Source organism: Hippopotamus amphibius, chromosome 4 (assembly GCF_030028045.1).
Source record: "Hippopotamus amphibius kiboko isolate mHipAmp2 chromosome 4, mHipAmp2.hap2, whole genome shotgun sequence".
Lineage (NCBI taxonomy): Eukaryota > Metazoa > Chordata > Mammalia > Artiodactyla > Hippopotamidae > Hippopotamus > Hippopotamus amphibius.
In genome coordinates, this window is record NC_080189.1 from 91,632,071 (window position 1) to 91,657,009 (window position 24,939).

A 24,939-nucleotide genomic window follows, 5' to 3' on the forward strand; every position below is an offset into this window, starting at 1 on the left:
ATGTAAAATAATGGATCCACTGGTGCTGAGGATTGGAACATAGACATTTTGGGGAGCCAGTATTCAGCCTACAGAGAGACCTATTATTTTCACTGCTCTAATGTCAGGAACATAGTACTTGGAACCAAAGATCATCCTATTAAAGACAAAAGATTCAATATTTTCACAATTTTAGGCACATGGCTAAGTCAGCTAACTACAATCTCCAACACCAGAATCAGGAACCCACTTACTAAAAAAATAGGGCTCTGAACTTCAATGTGACTGTTAGATGTATGTTTCAACTAAGAGAATACCAATGTAGGAAGTCTTCATTATCTGAGAATAATTGACGAAGAAAAAGATTTTAAAGTGAATACCTTTAAGATGGGGGGAAATTCATAATAAATAGCGATAAACAGTGTTGACTGGATGTTTTCTTGACAGATGAAATGGAAAATTCTAAAAACACATATTTAACAAAATTTACATTACATTTCAATTGTGCTCTAATTTGCTGAACAAAGAGTAAAGCAAAAGAGTTAACTCTTTTGGTACAGTATTTTTCCAAAAAAATGCGTTAGAGTGTAACTTTACATTTAGTTTTTGTGGAATGACCTTAAAGAATCCTTTCTAAAAACATATTTGAGAGCATACCAAATTTCTCAAGCATCTCTCTGAATAATTCAACCCTGAATAATCTATTTGCTTATTCTTATAAATATTTCTCTTTATTTGCTAACAATTCTTACTCTGACATTTTCATTTCTTTATGGGATTTGTTAATAGTATTTTCCCAACATCATTTTCATCAATTGCATTAAACCTTAAGAGTCTCAATGACATTGATAATTTAACTTCATAGTTTGAATTGTATTTGCATAGAACATCAGGTCATAAAACACAAATACAAAATTAAAAGCTTGGATGGGTGAAGATATTGCTGTCACGGATGATCAATGTAGTCCTATTAACAGAAGAGGGGTGTTTGAGCAGAGACTAACTGAATCAAAAGTTCTAAATGAAATTTTCATCATATGATGACTTTTCTTTCCCTATGTACTGTTTTCTACTATGCAGAACTCAAATATGTAATGAATACTCAGGTAATTAATTCAGGCTTTTAAAACCTGCATAGAGTTGTAATAATTTGGAAAAAATATACTTGGGACTAAAAATTACATTCAAGTTGCCTTTAAAAATTTTGTTCCTTATTTTACTACTATATTAAGTGGATTTAATAGGGGGGTGATTAATTTCAAAGAATTTTTTCTTACATGTAAGTTCCATGAGATCAGTAATTATATCTGTAGTTTACTGTTACATCCCTAGCACTTAGATTCTAACATAGACTAGGTACTCATTCAGTATTGGGGGAGAAAGCATGACATAAAATTTTTTAGAGTGATTATGTTGAAAGAGTATTCTCTAAACTATAATATTTACCATAAAGAATTTGCATTATCCATATCAACAAAGAATCCATTGTAGAAAGTAGGAGAATCCAATTAAAATATTTTATGACCAATATGTAATGCTGAAAAAGTATGTTCAACTGCTCCTCTTCTGTGAGAACATTCTTGGTCGTAATTCATACTCAGTATTTCGCATAATTTTTCCACTGAACATAGTATTATCCAAGATAGGCAATTGGAAAACAGGGAAATTTTCTGTCAAACAAATTTGGAAACGAACAACATACTATAATCTTCCTCTTTTTCAAGGAAGTTTCAAGGACTCTGATAAGTCCTGCTAGAAAACAAAACACTTTCTATAATATCTGTTATACTTACTTAATAAGGGATGCTCCATACCTGTCAAATACTTACAGGGACACAATGAGTGTATTTAGAACGTTTTTGGGGAGTACTTCCTTCTCTTTTTCTCTTCTTCCTACCCAATCTTTCTTTATTACTTTGAGCTTTAAGATTTGGTAAGCCTGGGACTTTCCTGGCAGTTCAGTGGTAAAAAATCCTTCCTGCGGTGCAGGGGTCACAGGTTTGATCCCTGGTCAGGGAACTAAGATTCCACATGCTGTGGGGCAGCTAGGCCCACCCACCACAACTAGAGAGAGGTCTGCGTGCCTCAGCGAAGAGCCTGCACACCCCAACAAAAGATTCCGCATGCCACAGCAAACATCCTGTGTGCTGCAGCTAAGACCCCACAAAGCCAAAAATAAATAAATAAACAATAAAATAAATAAATATTTTTAAAAAGATTTGGCAAGCAGAGAATGAAAGTTTTAAAAAAAGTTGGGAATTAGGCGAAAAAAGGAAGAGAGGAGGAAAAAAGAATTTGGAAGAGTAGAAATGTTCAACAAATGTAGAGCTGATGGGTAAACAAGAGCCATGGTTGCCTGGAAAGGAGAGACTGAGAGGTAAAACTGCCGGAAGAAGATGTGGGGGGTTGTCATCCACAGGAAGCCTTTCGTGTGTGGAAGCTCTCCCAGCATCTGATGACATGGTCACAAACATCTGTGGTTGCTCGCAGAGAACACTTAGGGAGGACTCGATATTTTGGTCTTTCCTCTCTCAGAAAGCCCCTGAGATTCTTCGGCTCATGGTTCTTCATCTCCCTACTTAAATGACTCTTCAAAAAATTTTTAATTATGACATTATAAATGTGTTTGTTTGTAGATGGGTGTAGATAAAACATAAAATGTCTATGTTTGGTTTAAAGAAGAACGGAATAAATACTTTGTTCTCTATACTATAGAAAGGTAACAATATCTTTGGAGCCTCCCAGAAGCCTGTCTTTGATCACAGCTCTCCCCATCCCTTCAAGTGTCAACTAGGACCCTGACGTTTATGTTTATCACTCCCTTGTGTTTATTAACTTATTACACATGCACATATCCTCCAACTGTATATTGTTCAGTTTCTCAAATTTTTGAAATGATGTATATGGCCTCAAACTGCATGTGTTCCTCTATCACTTGCCTTTGTTGTTGTTCAACATCGTTTGTGAGATCTATCCATGTTGGCATGCATAGCTCTTGTTCATTTATTTTCACTGCTGAATTTTAATCCATTACATGACTGTATCATAATTATGTAGTCATTCTCCATTGCAGGACATTTTGACCATTTCCCCTTCTTTTGCCAATACTGCCATGAACGTGCTCTTCTTGAGCATATACTTAGGAAGCGGAATTATGAATACAAGCGAATTCACATACTGAACTTTGCTAGACGTGAAATTGTTTTTCAAGGTGGGTGTAGCCATTTGTACTCCTATCAGCATTCTATAAAATTTACAGGTTATTCACATCCTCCAGCACACTTGGTGCTGTTAAACTCGAAAGCAATTTGCAGCAGGGCAGCAAAGTGTATTTTATGATCACCTGCCGGGAGGCAGAGCTTGTGGAATTTTGAGTTCACCTTCTAAGAACATCTCCACGCATTTGCTCCCTTGAGAGTCAGCGTAAGTTCAGACCCAGCTACTGTGGTATGGTGTCTTGTTTTAGGAAACAGTGTCTGAGAAAATATTTACCTAAGATATGTATCCTTGAAGCTGAAAGATGGTCACAACTCTATCCTGATCAGTTATTGGGAATAATAAAGACACCCCTGCAGGAGGGGAGAAACATCATCTGACTGGATGAAATGCCTGTGACCAAACCAGTGGTGGATGTGGGTTAATCTGACTGTAGAGTCCTCTCTTCCTGTCTGGTGTCTGGAAACAGAACTAACTTCCTTTGTGTTGGGTAAGCCCCTTCGTTCTTAAGATAATTCACTGAGAGGCTGGAGCAGGAATGTAGCGGGACACCTTAAAAAAAAAAAAAAAAAAAAAAAGGACCTTATGCTATATAAGGAAACTTGAAAACTCAAACAACTAACTGGAAAATAAGAAATGTGATTTTACTTAGATTGCAAGCCAGTCAAATAGGTGATGGTAAATTCCCATTACTTGTGATATAAAACCCCTCCTCTTACCTCCTATTGCATACTAACCCAATTTAAACTTCTCTGACAAGCTGCGCCCTAACCCAGACTTCTTATAATTAGCTAGCCTTATTTCTCACAACCTCGTTCAAAATTTCACCTTGTCTTACCAGTTTGGTCTTCTCAAAACCTTATGAATACACCAAAGTTTCACTGTCAGTATTTCTCTCTTCCTGGAATGACCTCTCCTCACTTCTTTCTCGATACAAGTAGTCTGAGGTTACACTTAAAACTGTACCTTAAATCACAACAGCAATAAGTCTCCATCAACCTTGCTTACTGAAATGTTAGTATTTATAAGAACTTCCCTTTTCTAGAAATTTCCCACATTTGCTTGCAGTGAATTATGAAATATTTGTCATTTGTCTTACCCTTCATAGTCCGAGGTGGGAATACCTCAAGTTAAGCTCCTATAGGTCAAACTCCATTTCTAAACCCTTTTCTTCCATCAGTTGACTGTGGCCCATGTGCCACGGCCGGTGATTGATTGCTTTTCCTCCCAGTGGTGCAACTGGACATAAAATGTCATTGTTAACTTTGCTGGAAGCCCTAGCCACTCTTCAAGTCTGTAGCTCACCTCAACATCAATCACCTCTTCCCAAATCCCTAGTGCTATGCTCCCCAAGATCCTGATGAAAACTTCTGCCAGGGGCTTCATACACTTCTTGCCTCCTTCTCTTAAATAGAAGGATAGTCTAGGGGTGGAGACAAGATGGCAGAGTAGAAGGACATGAGCTCACATCTTCTTATGAAAATGCCAAAATCTCAACTAACTGCTGAACAGCCATCAACAAAAGAAGGCTGGAACCTACTAAAAAAGATACCCTACCTCCAAAGACAAAGCAGAAGCCACAGCAAGAGGGTAGGAGGGGCCCAAACATGATAAAATTAAATCCCATACTTGCTGGGTGGGTGACTCACAAACTGGAAAATAATTACATCACAGAAATTCTCTCACAGAAGTGAAAGTTCTGATCCCCATGTCAGGCTCCCCAGACTGGAGGTCTGGCAATGGTAGAAGGAGCCCCCAGAGAATCAGGCCAGTGAGGTCTGACTGCAGGAATTACCAAGGACTAGGGGAAACAGAAACTCAAATCCTGGAGGGCACATACTCATTCAGATTCAACAGAGAAATCAAAAGTTTTATAGATAAGCAAAAGCTAAGAGAATTCAGTGCCACCAGATCAGCTTTGCAACAAATGCTAAAAGAACTTCTCTAGGTGAAAAAAAAGGCCACAACTAGAAAATTATGAATGGAAAAGCTCACAAGTAAAGATAAACATACAATAAAGGTAGGAAATCATCCACACACAAATATGATAAAACCAGCAACTGGGAAAAGAGGGGAGTACAAATGCAGGATATTGGAAATGCATTCAAAATTAAAAGACCAGCAACTTAAAACAACCTTGTTTATATATAGACTGCTATATCAAAATGTCATGGGAACCACAAACCAAATATCTACAATAGATACACACACACAAAAGAAAAAGCAATCCAAACACAACACTGAAGATAGACATCAAATCACAACAGAAGAGAACGAAAGATGAAGGGAAGAAAAAGACCTACAAAGACAAATCCAAAACAATTAACAAAATGTCAATAAGAACATACATATCAATAATTACTTTAAATGTAAATGGATTAAATGCTCCAACCAAAAGACACAGAGTGGTTGAATGGATACAAAAACAAGACTTGGTTATATATGCTGTCTACAAGAGACCCATTTCAGATCCAGGGACACACACAGAATGAAAGTGAGGGTATGGTAAAAGGTATTCTATGCAAATGGAAATCAAAAGAAAGCTGGAGTACCAGTACTCATATCAGGCAAAATAGACATTAAAATAAAGACTGTTATAAGAGACAAAGAAGGACACTACATAACGATCAAGGGATCAATCCAAGAAAAAGATTTAACAACTGTAAATACATATGCACCCAATATAGGAGCACCTCAGTATATAAGGCAAATACTAAGAGCCATAAAAAGAGAAATTGACATTAACACAATAATAGTGGGGGACTTTAACACCCCACTTACATTAATGGACAGATGATCCAAACAGAAAATCAATAAGGAAACACAAGGCTTAAATGACACATTAGACAAGATGGATGTAACTGATATTTGTAGAGCATTCCATCCAAAAGCAGCAGAATATACATTCTTTTCAAGTGCATATGGAACATTCTCCAGGACTGATCATATGCTGGGCCACAAAGCAAGCCTCAGTAAATTTAAAAAAACTGAAATCATATCAAGCATCTTTTCTGATCACAATGCTATGAGATTAGAAATCAACTACAAGAAAAAACTGTAAATAACAGAAACAAGTGGAGGCTAAACAACATGCTACTAGACAACCAATGGATCACTAGAGAAATCAAATCAAAGAGGAAATAAAAAAATACCTTGAGACAAACGCAAATGAAAGCACGATGACCCAAAATCTATGGGACACAGCAAAAACAGTTCTAAGAGAGAAGTTTATAGAGATAGAATCTTACCTCAGAAAATATGAAAAATCTCAAATGAACATTTTTACCTTACATCTAAAGCAACTAGAGAAAGAAGAACAAACAAAACCCAAAGTCAGTAGAAGGAAAGAAATCATAAAGATGAGAGCAGAAATAAATGAAATAGAGATGAAGGAAACAACAGAAAAGATCAATGAACCTAAAAGCTGGTTTTTTGAAAAGATAAACAAAATTGATAAACCTTTAGCCAGACTTATCAAGAAAAAGAGGGAGAGGGCTCAAATCAATAAAATTGGAAATTTAAATGAAGTCACAGTGGACACCACAGAAATACAAAGGATCATAAGAGACTACTACAAGCAACTATACACCAATAAAATGGACAACCTAGAAGAAATGGACAAATTCTTAGAAAGGTACAATCTCCCAAGATTGAACCAGGAAGAATTCGAAAATATGAACAGACCAATCACAAGCACTGAAATTGAAACTGTTATTAAAAACTCCCAACAAACAAAAGTCCAGAAACAGATGGCTTCACAGGTGAATTCTAGCAAACATTTAGAAAAGAGTTAACACCCACCCTTCTGAAACTGTTCCCCAAAATTGTAGAGGCAAGAAAACTCCCAAACTCATTCTATGAGGCCACCATCACCCTGATACCAAAACCAGACAAAAATACCTCAGAAAAAGAAAATTACAGGCCAATATCATTGATGAATATAGACACAAAAATCCTCAACAAAATACTAGCAACCCAAATACAACATTAAAAGGATCACACACCATGATCAAGTTGGATTATCCCAGGGATGCAAGGATTTCTCAATATCTGTAAATCAATCACCACATCAACAAACTGAAGAATAAAAACCATATGGTCATCTCAACAGATGCAGAAAAAGCTTTTGACAAAATTCAACACCCATTTATCATAAAAACTCTCCAGCAAGTGGGCACAGAGGGAACATACCTCAACATAATATGACAAACATACAATTAACATCATAGCCAACAGTGAAAAGCTGAAAACATCTCCTCTAAGATTGGGAACAAGATAAAAATGTCCACTCTTACCCCTTTATTCAACATAGTTTTGGGAGTCCTAGCCATGGCAATCAGGTAAGAAAAAGAAAACAAATCCAAATTTGAAAAGTAGTAAAACGTTCACTGTCTGCAGATCACATGATACTACACATAGAAAATTCTGAAGATGCTACCAGAAAACTACTAAAGCTCATCAATGAATTCAGTAAAGTTGTATGATACAAAAGTAATCCACAAAAATCTCTTGCATTCCTATACACTAACAATGAAAGATCAGAAAGAGAAATTAAAGAAACAATCCTACTTACCATTACATCAAAAAGAATAAAATACCTAGGAATAAACCTACCTAAGGAGACAAAAGACCTGTACTCTGAAAACAGTAAGACACTGATGAAAGAAATTGAAGATGACACAAACAAATGAAAAGATACACCATGATCTTGAATTGAAAGAATCAATATTGTCAGAATAACTATACTACCCAAGGCAATCTACAGATTCAATGCAATCCCTATCACAATACCAATGGCATTCTTCACAGAAGTAGACAAAAATCTTAAAATTTGTCTGGAGACACAAAAGACCCCAGGATCCAGGGAAAAAAGCAGTGACCTCATAAGACCCTGGGCCAGACCTACCTGCTGATATTCAAGGGTCTCCTATGGAGGCAGGAGGTGGCTGTGGCTCACTGCAGGGACAAAGAGACTGGTGTCAGTAGTTCTGGGGAGTACTCATTGACGTGAGCCCTCCTGGAGGTTGCCATTTTCACATCGAGACCTGGACCAAACCAACACCCTATAGGCTCCAGGAATGGGTCACCTCAGGTCAAATAATCAACAGGGTGGGAACACAGCCCCACCCTTCAGCAGACAAGCTGCTTAAAGTCTTCCTGAGCATACAGCTGCCCACTAAACACATCCCTTGACATGGCCCTGCCCACCAGAGGGACAAAGAAAAAATATTAAAAGCAAAAAGGGAAAAGCAACAAATAAACTACAAGGGAACTCCCATAAGGTTATCAAATGATTTCTTAGCAGAAACTCTGCAGGCCAGAAGGGAGTGGCACAATATATTTGAAGTGATGATAGGGAAAAACCTACAACAAAGAATAATGTTTCTTGAGAAAGAAAAACAGAGCTAGAGGAATCATGGTCCCTGATTTCAGACTATATTACAAAGCTACAGTCATCAAAACAGCATGGTACTGGCACAAAAACAGAAATATAAATCAATGGAACAGGATAGAAGCCCAGAAATAAACCTATGCACCTATGGTCAATCAGTCTATGACAAAGGAGGCAAGACTATACAGTGGAGGAAAGACAGCCTCTTCAAAAAATGGTTCTTGGAAAACTGGACAGCTACATGTAAAAGAACGAAATTAGAACAGTCTTTAACACCATACACAAAAATAAACTCAAAATGGATTCAAGACTTAAATGTAAGACTGGATACTATAAAACTCTTAAAGGAAAACATAGGCATAACACTCTGACATAAATTGCAGCAATATCTTTTTTTATCCATCTCCTAGAGTAACTTAAATAAAAACAAAAAATAAACAAATGGGACCTAATTAAACTCAAAAGCTTTTGCACAGCAAAGGAAACCATAAACAAAATGAAAAGACAACCCACAGAATGGGAGAAAATATTTGCAAATGACCTACAAGGGATTAATCTCCAAAATTTACAAACAGCTTATGTAGCTGAATATCCAAGAAACAAAGAACCCAATCAAAAAATGGGCAGAAGATCTAAACAGACATTTCTCCAAAGACGACATACAGATGACCAAGAGGCACATGAAAAGATGCTCCACATCACTAATTATCAGAGAAATGCAAATCAAAACTACACACCAGTCAGAATGACCACCAACAAAACGTCTACAATTAATAAATGCTGGAGAGGGTGTCTAGAAAAGGGAACCCTCCTATACACTGTTGATAGGAATGTAAATTAATACAGCCACTATGGAGAACAGTATGGAGGTTCCTTAAAAAACTAAGAGTAGAGCTACCATGTGATCCAGCAACCCCACTCCTGGGCATATACCCAGAGAACACCATGATTTGAAAGGATACATGCACCTCAATGTCCATTGCAGTGGTGTTCACAATAGCCAAGACATGGAAGCAACCTAAATGTCCATCAATAGAGGAACTCATAAAGAAGATGTGTACATATTACATATATTATATGCACAATATTACATATATACAGTGGAATATTAGCCATTAAAAAGAATGAAATAATTAAAAAAATCATACACCACGATCAAGTGGGGTTTATCCCTGGGATGCAAGGATTCTTCAATATACGCAAATCAATCAACGTGATACATCATATCAACAAATTGAAGGATAAAAACCATATGATCATTTCAATAGATGCAGAAAAAGCTTTTGACAAAGTTCAACATCCATTTATGATAAAAGCTCTCCAGAAAATGGGCATAGAATGAAATTACCTCAACATCATAAAAGCCATATATGACAAACCAAAAGCCAACATTGTTCTCAATGGAGAAAAACTGGAAGAATTCCCTCTAAGAACAGGAACAAGACAAGGGTGTCCACTCTCACCACTGTTATTCAACATAGTTTTGGAAGTGTTAGCCACAGCAATCAGAGAAGAAAAAGAAATTAAAGGAATCCAAATTGGAAAAGAAGAAGTAAAATTATCACTCTTTGCAGATGACATGATACTATATATAGAAAACCCTAAAGACTCTACCAGAAAACCGCTAGCACTCATTGATGAGTTTAATCAAGTAGCAGGATACAAAATTAATGCACAGAAATCTCTTGCATTCCTATACACTAACAACGGAAGAGCAGAAAGAGAAATTAAGGAAACTCTCCCATTCACCATTGCAACCAAAAGAATAAAATACCTAGGAATAAACCTGCCTAAGGAGGCAAAAGATCTGTATGCAGAAAACTTTAAGACATTGATGAAAGAAATCAAAGATGACACAAACAGATGGAGGGATATACCATGTTCCTGGATTGGAAGAATCAACATCGTGAAAATGACTGTACTACCCAAAGCAATTTACAGATTTAATGCAATCCCGATCAGATTACCAATGGCATTTTTCACAGAACTAGAGCAAGAAATCTTACGATTTGTATGGAAACGCAAAAGACCCCGAATAGCCAAAGCAATCTTGAGAAGGAAAAATGGAGTTGGTGGAATCAGGCTTCCTGACTTTAAACTATACTACAAGGCCATAGTGATCAAGACAGTATGGTACTGGCACAAAAATAGAAAGGAAGATCAATGGAACAGAATAGAGAACTCAGAAGTAAGCCCAAACACATATGGGCACCTTATCTTTGACAAAGGAGGCACGAGTATACAATGGAAAAAAGACAACCTCTTCAATAAGTGGTGCTGGGAAAATTGGACAGCAACATGTAAAAGAATGAAATTAGAACACTTCCTAACACCCTACACAAAAAGAAACTCCAAATGGATTAAAGACCTACATATAAGGCCAGACACTATCAAACTCCTAGAGGAAAACATAGGCAGAACACTCTTTGACATACATCAAAGCAACATCCTTTTTGACCCACCTCCTAGAATCATGGAAATAAAGTCAAGAATAAACAAATGGGACCTCATGAAACTTAAAAGCTTTTGCACAACAAAAGAAACCATAAACAAGACTAAAAGGCAACCCTCAGAATGGGAAAAAATAACTGCCTATGAAACAACGGACAAAGGATTAACCTCCAAAATATACAAGCAGCTCATGCAGCTTCATACCAAAAAAGCAAATAACCCAATCCACAAATGGGCAGAAGACCTAAATAGACATTTCTCCAAAGAAGACATACAGATGGCCAACAAACACATGAAAAGATGCTCAACATCACTCATCATCAGAGAAATGCAAGTCAAAGCCACAATGAGGTATCACCTCACACCAATCAGAATGGCCATCATCACAAAGTCTGGAAACAACAAATGTTGGAGAGGGTGTGGAGAAAAGGGAACTCTCCTGCACTGTTGGTGGGACTGTAAGTTGGTACAGCCACTATGGAAAACAATTTGGAGGTTCCTTAAAAAACTACAAATAGAACTACCATATGATCCAGTAATCCCACTCCTGGGCATATACCCAAAGAAAACCATAATCCCAAAAGAAACTTGTACCATAATGTTTATTGCAGCACTCTTTACAATAGCCAGGACATGGAAGCAACCTAAATGCCCATCAACAAATGAATGGATACAGAAGATGTGGCATATATATACAATGGAATATTACTCAGCTATAAAAAGGGATGAGATGGAGCTATATGTAATGAGGTGGATAGAACTACAATCTGTCATACAGAGTGAAGTAAGTCAGAAAGAGAAAGACAAATATTGTATGCTAACTCACATATACGGAATCTAAAAATGGTACTGATGAACTCAGTGACAAGAACAGGGAAGCAGATACAGGGAATGGACTGGAGAACTCGAGGTATGGGAGGGGGCGGGGGGTGAAGGGGAAACTGAGAAGAAGCGAGAGAGTAGCGCAGACATATATATACTACCAACTGTAAAATAGTCAGTGGGAAGTTGTTGTATAACAAAGGGAGTCCAACTCGAGGATGGAAGATGCCTTAGAGGACTGGGGCAGGGAGGGTGGGGGGGACTCGAGGGGGGGGCGTCAAGGAAGGGAGGGAATATGGGGATATGTGTATAAAAACAGTTGATTGAACCTGGTGTACCCCCCAAAAAAATAAAATTAAAAAAAAAAAAAAAAAAAAAGAATGAAATAATGCCATTTGCAGCAACATGTATGTACATGGAGATAATCATTCTAAGTGAAGTAAGTCAGACAGAGAAGGACAAATATATGATACTGTTTACATGTGCAATCTAAAAAAAAAAAAGATACAAATGTACTTACTTACAAAACAGAAACAGACTCACAGACTTAGAAAACAAACTTATGGTTACCAAAGGGGAAAGGTGGGGGTGAGGGTAACTGGTAGTTTGGGACTGACATATATACACTATTATATTTAAAATAGATAATCAACAAGAAGGACCCACTCTATAGTACAGGGCACTCTGCTCAATATTCTATAATAACTTAAATGGGAAAGTAATTTGAAAAGTAATAGATACATGTGTATGTATAACTGAATCACTTTGCTGTACGTCTGAAACTAACACTTGTTAATCAACTATACTCCAATGTAAAGTAAAAATTTAAACAATAAAAAAGGAAACAATGCAAATGCATGCTGGGGTTAGTAAGTAAGCAAATAACAAAGTAAATGAATGAAGTATTGACTCACACACCTGGGAAGTCTAAGCATGTGGTAGACTTTGAGCACATTTCAATCCAGGGTCTCTGAAAAAGCTGTCACACTCAGTTCTCTGTCTCTGAGCTCTGCTCACCTCTATGTGATAACTTCATTCTTGTGTGAGCTTTTCCACAAGGTAGGAAAGATGCCTTCTGTCAGCGTCAGGTCAATATCTACACAGTTTATGGACCAAAAGAAAGAGCCTCTCCTCTTCCCAGTGTCTATCCAATCTTATGAAGGACTCGGGTAGGTCCTGCTTGGGTTGCATGTCCACTTTCTGAACTATCACCCTCATTGATTAGGGAGATAAATTATCCCGAGGATCTAGGCTAGATCTAGGGCTCAGCCTTCTTGCTAGGAGATGGGGGGACTATGTGATTGACACACACCCCCCAGACCACACTGAACGGAAGAGGAACATTCCCCACTGGAACAGTAGTGATGAAGCATGAATGCACATGTACGCGCACACACAGCTTCCACTAGGTTTAACTTGCCTCTAAACCAGACCCAGTTAGGGGTCCTACACTAACAAGTTCCATGGGCCCGTGTATAGGAGCTCTTTAATGGCTCTTTGTTATAGCACTAAACTGTCAAACTGTCGGTCTACAAATTTCCCCTCAGTGCTAGAACGGCTGCTTAGAGAGGTTCTGGAATTAAGTGCACAATGGGCCTGAAATTCACTTTCCTCCGATTACTTAGACCTTGCCACTAAATGTTGTTCACTGGTCCAGCTTCCCCTGCTCAAGTGAGTCTCTTTTTGAGGAACTCAAGCTTGAGCACGCAAGCTTCATTCAGCCAGTTCCACTTTTATCACTTTACATCTTGGTGATCAAGGTGTCAGGAGATCTAAATGCGTACGTGGGGGAGAGGTGCCCACTACACCCACCCACTGACACCCAAAGCCTAACTTTGGAAATGAATGATGCCTCATTCCACTGTTCGATATAACGTGACCCCGAAGTTCCAAGACTTCAGACACATCCCATATTATTTTCCTTCAGGGCCCATATAGGTCCCTCCTCTGTCTTTATGTTTTCCTTGTATAGTTCAGCTGACATTGCTATATTTTTTTCTCTAAACTGTTATGCATTTACAGACTTCACAATTTAGAAAACCTGTGTACTACTGTGAATTATATGTTCAACAAGAGTATTACAGTTGAACATACCGAGAAAAATCAATATCTAATACTTATCACGTTGCATACTAGATGCATTAAATGCATACTTTTAAATATAAATTGAAAAATATATAAATTGGTCACTTTTCTAAATTGGTCACTTTTATGTATATATATCGATTTTCCTTTTTTGAGCTCACCAAGTTTACAGAGTTCAGAAAATAATTGTGGTCAATTAGTTTCCTGAAGAGATGGATGAAATCTCTAACACTCTCCTCTCCTTTTTCCCCTTAACTTTCTTGGAGTAAAAAATTTACTGATAAACTAATGTTTCTCAAACTATTTCAATAAATTAACAGTTACTTCTATAACATGTTCCTCAAAAAATGTCAAGGAAATACTATTTTTCTCTTTTGGAGATTTATCAGTACAAAGTATATTAGCATAATAAAGATCCTGAATGTGTCTACACTAAAGAAAGCTGCTTAATTTAACCTTGTACCTCCCTGACGTATTTGACCACAGAACATTTTTACACGAAATGTCTATTAAAATCTTGTGAATCTTGTACTTGAGGAATGTAGTACGAGAAATACTGACCAACTAAGAGCTATAAACATCTCTTTAATAAGACAACAGCATCTCTGAGATGTTTTGCCAGAAGACAGCTACTGAACGCAAGATGAAATATAAAGGATTAAGGTGTCAGGATGGTTTAAGAGAAAGAACACTTAACTGGGAGATCAGTCATCCGGGTCCTATGTCTATCATAGCACATTTAATGTACAACTTCCACTCCTGACTCTAGATTACCTTTCCAGGGTTTTTGGTTTTCTGGTTTTTTTTTTTTTGGTTCATGATTTGTTTACTTTTAATTTGCTATTTGGTAGTGTTACCTGTCTTGAGGTTGTTTTAAATTAATCCCTTGATTCACTCAATAAAAGTTTACTGAAAGCCTATTATACATAGGCTCTGTGCTCGATGTAGAAATAAACATTTAGCAATAAAATATGAAGAATACCTTCTTTAATTTTCCAGTTCATTGGGAATTTCACGTAAGGAAGCTATAACAAAGTGTCATAATGGAGATTTCAAGGTACCTCAAAGAGTATTATCTCAAGCTTGGATGATCAGTTAAGTTTTCTTAGCAGAAATCATATCAAAAACGTGGGTGAATGTGTGATGGTGAGGTGACCATCTGTCAGGGAGCAATGTTCCAAGTAGAGAGAATAACATGTGTTCTGCTGATAGGAAGAGAGAGATAACATGCTGGGTCAAACTAACACAAGAAACTAAACATCAGCATGGCTACAGCATAGAAGGAATTCGGGGAGGTCGTAGTGGATAGACAATAAGTTCATGCACAGCATTGCAAGCCATTTTTAAGAGTTTGGACATGGTCAGATTTGCATGTTATAAAGACAACACTGACTACAATGTGGAGAATGGACTGAAAAGGGAAAAGTCTGAGAGCAAGGGAATCAGTGGTGGCGTCTTTAATAATCCAAGGGATAGTGGGCTGATTTTTTAATTGAATACAAAAGTTCCTCAAGCAGAAGTAAGTCCTTTCCAAGCTACCCTGGCAGCTGGTCTTCAGCTCTGTGTATTTCAGCCAATGGGGTTACGAGGAAAAGCAGGGAAACAAGGTCAACAGAAGAGGCAGCAGGAAGAACCACAGCTTAGTCTGTGCTGAACAGGTAGCAAGTGGTTGACCTGCAACAGTCGCTCTCCAACCTGCTGCTCGTTAGAACCACCAGAGAACTTTTAAAATGCTGATGCTAAGGAGAGATTCTGATTTAATTGATCTGAGTTGGGGTCTTGAAAACATCCCCAAGAGGGATCAGTAGGCAGGACTGAGATCCAACGAGAACCAATGAGTCTACCCAGAAAGTCAGGCCTATCTATTGCAGCTTTATTAATTTATGTTCCAGAATCTAAGGTGGTTGTTCTCAAACTTTAGTAGGCATCAGAATTCCATGGGGAGCTTGTCAAAACTCTGATGGGCCCCACGCTTAGAGTTTCTGATTCAGTAGGTCTCGGCAGGACCTGAGAATTTGTATTTATAATAAGTACTAAGGTGCTGCTGCTGGCAGTCTAGAAACCAGACTTCAAGAACCACTAGCCTAAGGCAATCATTGTGGAAATAAGAATTTTAAAAAATGATTTATTTTTTGCTTGAGGAGCTAACTTTTCTTATTCTTTTATTAACTTAGATATGTAGAGTCTTTTAGTTTCACACCTTGTGAACTGCAAAAACACTAAAATGGAAACAAAGATGAAGAAACTATGGCAGGCTTTTATTTTATTATAAATGTGAGAAGTAAATACAGACTTTTGAAGAATTCCCTCGAAATACTTTTTGTGCTGATTTTTCTGCTTTTTAAAATTTTTATTCTTATTCAAATAAGGGAGGAAACCCACGTTTTCAGAATGAGGCATATGCAGTGAGAGAATATATATAATTTATATATATATATAATTTCATGATTTGCTATTGTTCATGATTTAGAAAACACTTGTCCACCATAATCATGACTGACCTATGTTTCTAAAATGAGTCTACAACTTATGACAAAACCCAGTACTTGGGGCTGGTCAGCTATCTCATTACTCAGAGTCAGAATCAAGTACATCTTACTCTGATCATAATGATTCATTACTCTTTATGTGGCATTATTGTTTTTTCAGGAATCTTGGTTACTTTACAAAAGACACTTTTTCTTCCACCAAATATTACCAAGGAAAATCTGATTTTATAGTCAAGCCTAATGTGCTTCTCAAATATACACAAATCATTTTGAAGTTATTAAAAAGTAAAATTTTGAAGTTATTAAAAAGTAAAATCTACTTTTTTTTTAACTGTGCATTGTTTAATCACATCAAATATAACTTAGGATAGGAATTTAATTTTTTATATAAAATAACTTCTATTCTTTAAAAAAGTATGAGTTCCACAGTGTAAAAGGTCTTAATATTATTCTTTCTGCTTAGCACGGGAACATTTCTTATTTCTTATGCAAGCTGCTAAATAAAGTCTTCTGGCTAGCAAGGAATTTTCACATTGAATAATTTACAAAAAATACGTGTTTTAAAATGTTTGGCATGTTTTGTACAAACTATACATTTCACTGCATCTGTATTATCTTTAATAGTATCAAAATGAAACCTACTCAAAGGTCAAAAATGTAACAATCATCATAGACTTTTATTGATAAAAATGCACCAATATAAAAAAAAGCACCAAAATCAAACATCACCAGAACTATGAGTATAAAAGTAAAATCATCCGAATACAATGAAATAATGCAATTTTGGAATTAAGGAACTGGCTGACTCCTCTCCAATTAGGGAAAAAATCTGGCTAAACAGATGGATCTCGAACTGAGCCCTGAAGGTGAACAGACTTGGCTTTGTTGGACCATGATCACCAGCCATGGCTCTGCCCTTTCCTTGTCATTAACTCTGAACACTCTACCAGATGGGAAGTAGGTAACTGTCAAATTAGCTTTGGGGAGCATCTTAAAAACTTATAGGAAAAGCCAACAAACCAACATTTTTTATTTATCATTCTAGATTAAGTCAAACAGCATGAGAACTTTTAATCAATTTTGGGTAGTTGATGGATTTTTCCTTTACCCAAATTTTTCCTGATACACCTGTATTCAATAAGATGGTCCCTGCAAGCATCAAAATTACAAAAGAAACATGGTTTCTGCTGCAATATTACAGTTCACTTTCATATCCTTAAGAACTCAATTTATCCAAGGCAATTTCAGCACGTAAGGGCAACAGGAAATTATTTTAAGATACATTAAAATTGTAGACAAAAAGACCTGAAGCATCTGTAAACCCATAGAAGGCTTACTGTTTATTATTCAGGTCATACAAAGGCATTTTTAAAAATCAGCATTTGTGTCAGAGATAATTTGTGGAGTGACTAATCACCATTCAAGAAACATCTGCTAAAAAAAAAGAAAAAAAGAAAAAGAAAAATTTGCTAAATACCAATGCAAGACATGATATTAATGCTTCTCAACATAAGTTTAGTTTCTCTTCAAGTGTACAGATTGTTTATCATCACTTATTCATAGGATAGGAAGACACATTTTAACTCAAAACAACAATAAAAAGCCTGAATGGTTAAACATGCAGTCATGTTAGCCATTAACATAGACTGTATTTTAACAGCCCATAAAACTCAACAACAAAAAAACAACCCAATCGAAAAATGGTCGGAAGACCTAAACAGACATTTCTCCAAAAACAGACAGATGGCCAACAGTCACATGAAAAGATGCTCAACATCACTAATTATTAGAGAAATGCAAATCAAAACTATCATGAGGTACTACTTCACACAAGTCAGAATGGCCATCATTAAAAAGTCTGCAAATAACAAGGGCTGGAGTGGCCGTGGAGAAAAAGGGAACCTTCCTACACTGTTGCTGGGAATGTAAATTGATGCAGCCACTTTGGAGAGCAGTATGGAGGTTCCTTAAATAAAAATAGTTACCATAGGATGCAGCAATCCCACTCCTGGGCATATATCCAGACAAAACTATAATTCAAAAAGATACACTCCTATGTTCGTAGCAGCACTATTTACAATAGCCAAGACATGGAAACAACCTAAATGTCCATCAACAGTTGAATGGATAAAGAAGATGTAGTATACACTCACAATGGAATATTACTCTGTCATAAAAAAGAACAAAATAATGCCATTTGCAATAACATGGATGGAACTAGAGATTATCATACTAAGCGAAGTAAGTCAGAAAGAGAAATACCATGTGATATCACTTATATGTGGAATCTAAAATATGAACGTATCTATAAAACAGACTCACAGACCTAGAGAACAAACTTGTAGTTGCCAAGGGGGAGGAGAGTGGGGGAGGGAAAGACTGGTAGTTTGGGATTAGCAGATGCAAACTATTATATACAGGATGGATAAACAAGGTCCTACTGTATAGCACAGGGAATTATATTCAATATATTGTGATAAACCATAATGGAAAAGATGAAAAAGAATGTATATATATGTGTGTGTGTATCTATGTATTGGTATTACAATCACTTTGACATACAACAGAAATGAACACATGGTAAATCAACCATACTTCAAATTAAATATATATAGAATATGTTTTTACAATAAAGAATATGTGACTAAAAGTAGACACTGAGTTAAAATTGAATGTTTTTTGAATATTATTGCCTTTTTTTTTCATTTTTTGCTGTACTGTGCAGCACGTGGGATCTTAGTGCCCCCACCAGGGATCGAACCCATGCCCCTTGCAGAGGAAGTGTGGAGTCTAAACCACTGGACCGCCAGGGAAGTTCCAATTACTGACTTTTTAATGTTTTCATTTGGAAGTAAAATCTAAATCAGTCATCTAGTAAGATTGTTCAAGAATGTGATCATTTTGAATATTTTTAGAGAAAAAGGAATAACAAATTTGTAACGAATTTTTAGAAATAAAGCAATAACAAATTTGGATCAAAGTACAAATGGAATATTTACAGCATACCTCTCTGTCTCTTTCCCCTTTGTTTTCCTCCAAAATGGGTGATAACGTTGAGATATCTGCCTCTAGCCAATGCAGTAAATGATGTGGTCAAGCAGGAAAACTAAAGAAAACCATGTAGCATTATTTATGGTTCTTGCAAGTGGGTATGTGTACAGATTGATAAATACAGAATTTCATCAAAGTGCTTTAGAACAGGAAGAGAAATTAGAATCTGTTTCCACACCCTCATCTACCCATGAAGATACTGAAGCCCAGAGCTAACAGCAGGATTCTCTGAAGGTATCCTTTTCTCATATTTGCTTGTGATATAGGTAGCACCTCTGGTGATACACTCTAATGTGGTCTAATATAAACTAGCGGAAAAACTGCTTAGTGGCTCTCAAAATTTGGGGGTGATGGTGTGTTTGTTGAACATGCCCCACGCTCAGAGATTCAATTAAGTCTAAATGGAGCCTGGGTGTCTGCAATTTCAACAGTGATTGTGATGAAGTCATCCTTGGTTAGTCATTCTGAGAAATACAGAACCCAGGGTGCAAAAGTTTTACAAAGGGACGTTATGCTGAGTGAGCACACTTTCCAAACAAGTCACAGCTTTTTTTCATTAAAATATAACTTTTTCCCTTCATTTGCAACTATAACAAAACGGGAATGCTGTTTAAAGAAGAAACTGGGGAGCCCACAGAACTATGCCTGACCAATTTCCCACAAATGCAGAATCACCTGGGATACTTGTAAGAGTACAGATTCATGAGCCCTTTTCCTAGAGCAATTTATTTACCAGGGAGATATGCGACGGGACCCAGGAATCTGCAGTTTTCAGAATCACTCCTGGTAATTCTGTTAACCAAACCCAGTTTGAAACCTTTGTCATAATCTTTTGTATTAAAATAGCCTTCAGCGGTTCTCAACTCTGGTTTATAGAATCGACCAGGGGACTCAGGAGAACACTTACCTCCAGAGCTTCTGAATGGGTCGGCCTGGAGTAGGTCCAAGAATTTGCACTGTTTCAGGCTCCCAGGTGACACAGACACGTTGCAAACCGCTGGGCTGGACTGTGCTGTGCAAACTGAGGCAGAAGATCCACAGGAAAACGCCCAGAGGCTGCTGCAGGGTCCCTGCTGAAGCGCACGCACCCGCCTCCTGCCGCCCGGAGAACAAGGAGATGGCGTCCGCGGCTTTTTCAAGCCTCAAGCGGGTGCTTCTGATTAGTGGAACCTAAATGGTACCTCCTGGGAGGGATTCTAGCCGACATCGTTCCCAGGCCTCTAGCTGTTACACCGGGTGGGGCAGCACCGGGCGGGTGTGGCGAGGGGCCGAGGGTGGGAAGTCCAAGAGGGGAGATCGTGCAAACTGCCAACACAAAAGGTAGCACAAATACCAGGTAAGTTTTAGTACTAGTTCCCCAAACTATATAAATCAGTTAATCCCTGAACATATTCAGAATTTGAAAGGTTAGTAGGGTCTGAGGACCTAGGAAAAGGAACAAAGTAAGACATCTAAAAGAGAAAAAAATTTGAAGCTTTAGGAGATCAGGATGACACCAGGCTGCTCAACGTGGAGAAAACCATTGCTTTTTTGGCAATGCACCCAACTGTAGAATCCCACGTAGAGAGCTGAAAACTATACTTACATGTGCAAGTGATCAGTAGAAAGAGTAGGTTGTGGAGGCAAAAGCAAAGGGATCACGAGGAGAGCCACAAATATGTGTTGGGAAACTAGAGGCTTACAGAGAATAAGGCATGATTCAAATGAAAATACCAGAGAGAAAAAAAGACTAAAATCTGTTCTAATTATACAAAGGTGTCTCACACTTGCCAGGCAAATGAATGCACTTATATGCAATGACAAAAATAATAAGAAAAAAAAAAAAACCTTAGGGACAGAGAAATAAATGAATGTTAAAGGTGTAACCATAGGGGAAGGCAGTAACTAAAGCAAGAAGCATTGTGTTAAAAATCAGAGGTCAGTGAATGGAAAGAAGCAAGTTATTAACATTGTAGTTAGCTTAACTGCCTTCTGCCAGGTCTGCATTTGTACAGACACCACTGTAAAATTATCAGAATATCCGCTGAAACAGAGAATAGCCTTGGTATAAAGGATTCAGTTTTACAAAATGATACTAAACAGGGACATTGAAGCTGTCACAGATTTGAGTGGCTGAAGATAATCAGTTAATCACATTAGCACAGAGGCAGACTTTCAAACACTATGTTCTCTACTTTCTCTTGAATCCTTATTTTAGGGAGATGAAAAAGTAATATTCTTTGCTCTCAGTAAATTAAATGCCCTACATTGCTGCAATATCTAAATACATTTTAGGTCCCATTTACACATTTAGAAATGCTTAAATAGAACTTATACAGATAATAAACCAAGATTAAATTAAACATAGTTTAATTTGAATTAAAATTTAAAACCTTCATGTTAGAAAAATGTATACTGGAAATAAAGAGTACCTCAGATAGATTATTGAATAAATTTTTAAAAATGCAGTATAACATGAATGCTTATAACCACATCTTGTAAAATTAAAAAATGAGTAGGAAGAGAAATAAACTAGCAAAGTGGGCACATCTGCTATACATTCAACTGGTAAAATAGGAGGGAGGAAGGAAAGGGGAAAAGGGAAACATTTTTTATTCAAAACTCAAATACACTCAAGCATTAAAATGAACCTTCTGTTTTATAAACATAAAAGATTTATCATTTAAATAGTAAAATACTGGATTTAGAAAAATTGATTACTTGCACATTTTCTTGACTCCCCTGGCCTCAGAGGTCTTCTCAGCAGCATTTTATAACAGAAATCAATGAAGTGATATCTGCTGAGTCGTGAGATAAGCTTGTTTCACAAAAATATGATATTAATTTAAGGCATCAGAAAGACACTCTCCCATTAGCAACTGCCCAAGAATAAATTCATGTCCTCCTAAGTACACACATGCATACATACATAAGCTCATTAATCAGAAGTCACTTTATAAAAGACCAGCTATGAATATGTAATCCATTGAAGCACAGAATTAATGCTAAAATAATGTGCAATATGATTAAAGACAAGAACATAAAAGTTGCAATTCTTGAAATAAAAGCCACAGGACAAAACTAAAAATCTCTCTATAAAAGACCAAAACAAAAATTCTGCAGTGTTCACCTTAAATGGAAGTGTAGAGATTGGAGGATTCACAAATGCAAAACATGTCCTCATCTTTCATGGAAGTGGTGTAATGAATGCTGTAACGTGCTACCCAGATCCCCCTTCAGGGCAGGCACACTTACTTCCTCGCTGCTGGTGGGGTTGCTGAGAGCACTGCCTGGTCAATAGCCCTCAGCCCTCAACTCTCTCCAGGAACTGCATCAGTTGATGTGAGCCACCTGGCCTAAGGCCCTGCCTCCTTCAGGAATAGCCAGCATCCAGTGACTGGACATCTGGGGCCCCTGCCAAGACTCTGAAGGATCTTGTAAGCTTTAGAGCCCCATGTGGGTTGCAAAGGAGTTATTGTGATTGTATAACAACCCACCTTCTCTATCTGCCCAATCTCGTTTCCTTCTCTACCCTCCCACAGGTATTGACTCCAAGAGCACTACTCCCAAATCCTCCTGCATCCAAATATTCATCTCAGAGGACAGTATAGTAGGCGCTAGCGAATAAGGTTAACAAGAAATAGATTAGATATAAATTGTTGAAAAAAGAAAAATTGCTACCTGAATAAAATCCTAAAGAAAATCAAGAAATGCAAAAACTCATAAAAATTTAATAGAAGGTCAATACAATACAAATCTACAGCCTTCCTCATCTCAACAAACACAAATTTGAAAATACAGTGTAAAAATGCTGACTAGCAACAAAATGATAGAATATCCTGGAAATAAACCTAAAAAGCAAAATAAAGCTCATGATATATACGAAATAAATTTTGAAATATTTAAAAAGTAGGGCACTGAGGAGGAAGGTTTTGTCCTACCATTAATCAATGTCATATAAACTACAGTAATTGTATCAACTTAATATTAGGTTAGAAATAAAGTTATGAAATAGAAGAGTCTGAAAACAGGCTCATGAATATAGGAGGATTTATTTTGTGATAAAAGTAGCAATTTATATAAGTGGGAAAAGAATGAAATAGTCAAAAATAGTGTTTGAAACGAGGGACTAACATTTGCAGAACATTAAGTCAGATTTATGAGTCAAACCGTACACTAAAATGAGGTTAACTCTTAACTTGCTGCGTTCTCCTCTGTAAATTCATTCTGTCGGTTTCCCGCCTCTCTTACTATATGTTCCTCCTCTCCCTCTCCGTTTCGTCAACAGTGAAGCATACTTAAGTGTTTCCCATCTTAAACAAATAGTCAGGAATGACAGGAGAAAATCTCTCAACCCCACCGGCTTCTGAGAGCTACCACCACGCATCTTTCCTCTTGACTGAAAGCGCCGCGGCGGTCACTGTCTGTGCTTCTGCGCCTCGCGCTCCCCCTCCGGCAGCAGCCTGCCTTCAGACCCGGGCCTCCTAATGTGTCTCCAGAAACAGATTCTGGGCCAGAGGACTCTGGACTAAAGGGGTTTGAGGACATTCTCTCAGGAGATGCACTAGTAAGGAAATGATGAAAGCAAGATTAAGTAGATGCAGAAAGTGCTACTTTCTGAGTACTTCCTGCTGAGGCCCCAGGTGATCCTGTGGGGAGCACAGGAATCCTTCCAGTTGAAACAAGGGGGCCGGGCCTTTAAACCCGCACATGAGACAGTCGCTGACCTGGGCCGCCTTGTGCGTGGCGGTGCCCTGCGACTGAGGACAGCTGCCTATGATAGGGATGGTGACTCTTGGCTGAGGATGGAGTAACCGGTCCTACAGAGGGCACCTGGGTGGAGCCACAGTATCTGCTACACCTCTGCTCTGAGGGGCTCACAACCACCTGCTTCTTAGCTAATTTCTCCCCATCAGGGAAAAGCGTTGCCAGGATTCTGGTTGGCTTGGGTTCCTGGAGGGAATTTGTGTTTTCCATCCGTACACGTGTAGATTCCACAGATCTAGAGACTCTGGTTCTGTGTAACAGCAGCACTGACGTGTAGGCTTTTGCTGCCACCTCGTCATCCAGCATCCGCACGCCAGGAGGCCAGCAGGGAAGGAAGGAGCCACCATCCCAGTGCAGTGGTGGGTCCCATCTTCAGGAGGAGGCAGGGCAGCTGCTACCCAGCACGGGGAGGATAAACATGTTTGGCCCTCAGGTGACCCACTGGGATGTCTGTGGCACTGCCGTGCCGGGTTTGAACGGCGTATAGGGGGGCAGCCACAGCCTGGAAATGGCACAGTAAACAAGGACTCCGAGCCTTCAGGAATGACGGTGTAGGTCATCCAACCAGGCAAACTGCCTGGACCACAAAAGTGCTGGCTGGGGGAAGGGGAGGCTAGAGTGGGTGGTGGAGGAGGGAGATGGGGAGTATCAGTTGTAGCTGGGAGACCAGGCGCAGCAATGGGCCTGTAGTTCATCCTGCCAACCCTT

General features: G+C 38.0%; 1 long non-coding RNA gene across 1 annotated transcript in view; it reads right to left on the reverse strand.

Annotated features, from left to right (window-relative positions):
* Positions 1–24,939, reverse strand: part of LOC130850977 (uncharacterized) — a 143,891-nt gene that overhangs the window by 49,051 nt on the left and 69,901 nt on the right. The window contains exon 3 of the long non-coding RNA XR_009053088.1: positions 20,393–20,790. This is a non-coding gene — a long non-coding RNA (uncharacterized LOC130850977). The remainder of the gene's footprint in view (positions 1–20,392; positions 20,791–24,939) is intronic.